We start from the raw sequence: 6,000 nt of genomic DNA, 5'->3' as shown, positions 1-6,000 counted from the left end.
CCTTGTTGTATTTTATAATCTTTCCTGTTTTACGATTACCCTGAATTACGATCCATTAATATTCGTTCCTTGTTCCGAGTTGATCTTGAAAACTATCGGAATTAAACTTGAAAAATAATTGTATTCAGAATCCTTTTTGGTGGCAGGCACACGTGCCCTTGCCCCTGCCACTCCTCCGTGGGGCAGGGCGGGCTAATGCCCACACATTGGCACATACGTGAGCCCACGGACACAGACAAACAACTCATTTCGCTCAGTGAACTCAACAATAAGCATAAAAACATTCATCACTGATTCACTACGTGATCTGGTTTGTCAATCATGAATGTACTCGGATGATGGCCTAGGCGGGGAGGGTGGAGAGGGGAGAGTGCGCCCCAGAGATGGGGCATGCGGCGCAGGAGGTGGCTTGGTGATGATGATATGAGTGCTCCTGGTGCTTCTGTTGCTGCTGCTGTTGATGATGATGATGAATATATGAGTGCTGCTGATTGAATATCAACGCTCGGGCACAAAAGGAATTCCATCCTCCGTCTGCACTCGTTGTTGGCCTTCTTTGAACACTTTTCGTGCTCGTTTCGGGCTTCCTTTAACACTTTTCCTGCTCGTTTCCGGCTTGATTTTCCACCAGTCGGTGCCCCCGCCCTCTGTATCCACTATCTGTACTATTTGGGAAGCATATTCTATATTCTCTGCGCTAGTCAACGTCAACTGTCAGATTTTCGTTGTGCCAGCATAAAAATGTTAAAATAATGTGCCGCACAGACATCCTATAGACAGGGCCCAGGGTCTTCCCCACTGTTCGTTTGGCTTTACCTTCAGTTTTGGGTTGCCCCCCCTCCGTGCCCCCGTGCCACCATCTCTATCGCCAGTCCGTAGTCCCCTTTTCAGCAGTAACATTATCTCCCATTTGTCGCATACAATCTGCTTGCCTTTTCCCCCCCACACTCCCCTCCTCTGGCTTTTTTTTTGCCATGTTTTTGCTGTTGTTATAGCCATTTCCGGTGACAGTGTAATATTGTAATATGCTTATGTCTCTGTCTCTGTCGTCTGTCGTCTACCGCCCCCTGCCAGGGTCTGTCTGTCAGTTTTTAGGGGGGCGGGGGGTATACCTTGTAAATGTGGGCTTAGATACTGTATCTATAGATACACTAACTGTTTCATGTAGATATATTCCTATGTATGGGAATGTTTTTTTGGGGAATCGAAGAACAAATCAGAGAAAATCCTGCAAAAAAAAGATTGTAAATTATTCGATTGTATCTGGCATCTAATGTATCTTTTCTGCAGCTCGTATATAGTGTATTTTCCCTTAAATCTAGTATTTTTGTTGGGTTTTCTTGCATCGTCAGCTGTAAAGTTATTTATTGTTGGGTTGGGTTTTTGTTTTTCAGAAATCAATCAAATCAAATGCAATGACAACCGATACGAAACCCCATATCCTTGAGTGGTGAAGGCGGAGGGGAAGGGGGAGTGTGGGATTTTGATCAAATTAAAAGAGAACCAATATTTCTTCCTCTCGGAGTGGGTTAAATATAGGTTTTAGAGACACATGGAGACAAGGAGACACCGAGAGAGACATTGGCATTGCAATTTGAAGACAAGCCGTTGAAATGCATTTCGTGTTGCATGTGTCTCTGCCCCTGCCCCACCCCCTCCCTCCGAGTGTGTGTGCTTCATGTTCCAAGGCGGAACCCAACCCATTTACTCGCACACACCCCGTTACGTGCTAAGAATTTTAATTAACAGATAAATCAATAAGAAATATGGACGACGGCTGTCAGTGCGACTCTCTCTCCCTGAATGTCTTCCCCCTGCCACCGCCACAGCCCCTGCCACACACACACACACACACCCAGAGTCTCTGTTTGAAGAAATACAGTCCCGCCAACAAAATAAACTCCTGACGCTGGCTGCCAGTCGTCTATGTCTATATTTCCAGGCCAGAGGACCTGCTCCCAGCCCATCCCAACCCATCTCTCCCTGACAGCCTCTTGCGGCAGTTGCAGAAAAGCGCAAGTGCTAAGCCTCTGGTCGGAAAATGGCCAACAGCCAGGGGGCAGGGGCAGGGGGATAGAGGGGGGGGAAACTGCAGAGAAATTAGAGAGAGAGAGAGAAAAAGGCAGTTAAAATTGCAACTTCAGCAGCAGGCAGGCAGGAGGAACAGCAGCTGCATTTACTGCCAGCGGCTTCTTGGCCATGGACAGACCTGGCCTTGGGGTTAAACAGAAAGACTTGGCCAACACCAGGCAGGCAGCCCCTGCGGTTTCGTCCAGGCTAAGCTGTGGCATATTTTAGAGGAAATTGTGTCAATGTTTATTCATATCTGGGTATCTAGAGGGGTCTTTCCTTTAAGACAACATTTACCACTTGAAACAGGGATCCCTCCTTCGTTTGAGGCACCTCAAGATGCCTTGAATATGGCGCATAACTAGATAGATGCAGAAATACGGGCATGCACCTTCCAGCAAACACACATTTTTTAATTATAAAAGTATTATTTTAATTTCGAGAGCATAAATCTCTGAAGAACTCCCTTCGGAGCTGGGAGCTTGGAGCTGGGAGCCGGGAGCTCGGAGCTTGGCTGCCTGCCACTCGATTCCCCCATGCCCAGCGGAGAAGCGCAGCCCCTGCCCAGCGGAGTCGACACCATTCTGGTGCCTGCTGCAAGGCCCGTCCCGTCCTTCGTCCTCCTGCAAATGCTGCAATAAATAGAATTACAGTCAAGTGCTTGATAACTTGCTAAAATGCACAAGGCGCCAGGCGGCAGGCGGAGGCAAGGAGCAAACGGAGCTTGGTGCATGCCACACGGCCTCGGACTCCGGGGCTGCGTCTCAGGTGCACTGAAATTTATTATTTAATGAAAAAGAAAAATGTACAGACTGGAGAACACTCCTGGCCACGTATTAATGACGCTCTTAAGCGACGGCTCGGCCTGGGCACCGTTTGCAATATTTAATGACAGAACGTGCCACAAGTCGCAGCGGCAGAGCAGAGCCGCCCTATTAGGCAGGACATCAGATATATATCCAAGGATATGCGGAACATTCCGCTCTCCTGCAGAGCCCACACCTGGCGGACGGGCAGACGGGCGGACGGGCAGCCCAAAAGTTTAATTTGAATATAATAGAAAAACTTCTGCACAAAGCAACAATTTGAACCGTGTGGCAGTGGGGCATTTGGGGCACTCGAAGCGGGGAGTACCCTCGACTTTGGCCCATGGACACGTATGATTGATCCGAATGCCACAACGGACCACCTTCCAGGCCAAAACTGCTCCACTTTCGAGGGTATCTGCAGTTAAAACATCCAAAAGTTTGCAGCAATAACAATGTGGGTGGAGAGGAGTGGAGAGGGGGGTCCGGGGTCCGGGGAGCCAGAGCCGAAATGGAAGCCAAAAACCAACTGCCAGACAACCAAATTTGCTGCGTTTCGTTTGGCATTCAACGGAAATAGTTTTCCAAATACAATATATACACAAAATACACACAGAATATACAGAATATATGTATATATACGAATATATGGGGACGTGTGTATGCGACCAGGGAAAATGTTTTATGGCATTCGTGATTGTTGTGTCATTAAGTTGAAATTGTGTGGGTGGTCGGACAGGACAGGATACGGAGAGACCGACGGACGGACAGACGGACGGACGGACAGACAGGACTATCAAACGCACACGAACCACGATGGGGGCCAACTGGCGGGGGGCGTGGCCGGACAATGGCTGACCAATTTTATTTCTATTTCCAAAGTGGAACCAAAAAAGTTGTAATCGAAAAAGTGCCGCCGTCTCTCTGTGTTCCTAGTTTTATGGCCAGGCTTGTGCCCTGCCTTCTCCCGCCTTCATTGCTTTTGTTTCTCTTCCTTTTTTTTATAATTATTTTGTGCCAAATTTATTTATGGCTCGTGATCTTGGCCTTAAACAGGACATACAGGATAAAGTTTGGCCCTGAAAGCGGCAGATGGAAAGTGCGTTTCATCAAGGGAGAGACGAAAATCAAGGCAGGGCTTGGAGTAACACAAAAACCGGGTAAAGTTCCCATAAATGAATGGCACCTCGAGGGATTGACAGATCGGAATGCGTTCAAGTGTTAAAATTCCCCAAAAATATCGCAGCTTAAAGTAAACGAAACAAAAGCCATTCAAAATGCAGGAAACAAGACACAAAGCCTTACGCCACCGAAACGCACTGCACTCGTTTGGGCCTTCAATAATTTGTGTACAAATTCTTTGTCCTGCGTTGGCGGTGGAGAGGTCCCTTTATGACCATGAAAACGCCAGCCAAGAGACAGGGAGAGGGAGGGAGATAGAGATAGGCCAGGGCCAGGGCCAGGACCAGGGCCGGGAAGAGGAAAAGGAAGTGGGACTCGCATTCACCTTGGCTTTTGGCGCTTTCCATGCCCGTTCCTTCATATTTCCCCCAGGACAATGGTGTGTGGGGGGGTGTGTCGGTGTGAGTGTTGGTTCCCTACAAGTTTTGGATGAGCATTTGGCCTTTTGGGCGGATGTGGCTTAGGAAATAATGATGGAAGTTTTGTTTCAATTCAAAGGAAATTCAGTGGGTATTCGACTCCAAGCGAACCAGATCCAAAATGCACCTGTAAACACTTTTGGGTCCTACATATATGTATATCTCCACCGCATAGTGTATTCCCCATTTCGTTGGGCCTTCCCCCAGTGTTTGCCCTGCCCTCTTGTTGTTGTTGTTGTTGTTGATATTTGGCAGCTTTTCTTTGGCTCGTTTTATTCTGTTGCTGGGCTTATTAAATATTCAAAGGCAACTTCAGTGGCTCCAATGCTGGATGCTGGATGCTGGCTGGTGGCTGCTGACTGCTGGATCCTGCCTCCAATGCAACAAGCCAAAAATTAGTTTAATCTGAGATTTCTTTCGACACAGTACGGCACTCAGGTGATGGCCCCTAGCTACAACGGTATACATATACATATATCTGCATATATTTTCAATTTCTTTTCAATTTTGTGCCTAGCAATTCCGTATATTGTTTACGTGGCGGCCTCCTCCCACACAGCCTCCTACGTACAGTATTATCTATATATGTATGTGTGTGTGTGTGTGTGTGTGTAATATTTGCATACATTTTGCGGTGACTGTTGCTGCTGTTGTTGTGGAAGGAAATTGCGCATACGCCGCGTTCTGTTTTCCCCGTCTTTCTGTGTCACCAGAGGCCCCCTCACCCCCTCTATCACCCCTCCGCAGAGGCAGCAAATCAATTTGGCCTGCATATTTGCATAATAAGAGACGAGAGAGAGAGAGACCTCCAGTTTGTTTGTCACTCAGGCAGCCTGTCACTTGATCAATATGTGGATGGCGTGCTCATAAAATGATTTCCCCGCAAGCTGATATTCCTCACACGTTACGCCTTTGCTGGGTGGAAGAGTATAGGTTGAGTTTTTCCAGTTCTTGAATGTTAAATATATCGAAGAAAAGCCATCGGTGGACAACCCATCGTGTCAGACCAGCCCCTGCTGTACCTAAGCTTTCTCCCGGTATTACCTTGTTTTCTTGTGCCACAAACTGTGGCAGCAGCAGCAGCAGCAGCAGGATGAAGTGTCATGGGGGTCAAGGAGTTGTGTGACTGAAAGTGCCAAATCGCAAATCGCAGAATGCGGCATGCGGCAGGCGGCATGCGGCAGGGCACGGCGTATCTTCGTGTGCCAAAAGTATTCAACAAATGTTTCCAGTCAGCAGCAGCATTCAGGCCGGAGAAAGGGCATAAACACAATCTGGCACAGAAACAACAACAAATACAGAGAAGAGAAAACAAACCGAAATGAATGTAGTGGAATAATGACTTTATTTGGATATGGATATAGATGTAGAACAAATGAATATATCTCCGAATAAGGTTAAATATTGGGATGGGGATTGGGATGGGTATTGGGATTGGGGGAGGAAAGTGTCTTTTGGGAAGGGGTTTTCTCTGTGAATATTTATTTCAGATATTCGGAATGGGTTTCAGGCACATTTCTTAT

The sequence above is a fragment of the Drosophila persimilis genome, unplaced genomic scaffold (assembly GCF_003286085.1).
Source record: "Drosophila persimilis strain 14011-0111.01,24,50 unplaced genomic scaffold, DperRS2 tig00000191-arrow-pilon, whole genome shotgun sequence".
Lineage (NCBI taxonomy): Eukaryota > Metazoa > Arthropoda > Insecta > Diptera > Drosophilidae > Drosophila > Drosophila persimilis.
Note: the sequence above shows the minus strand (reverse complement) of the source record.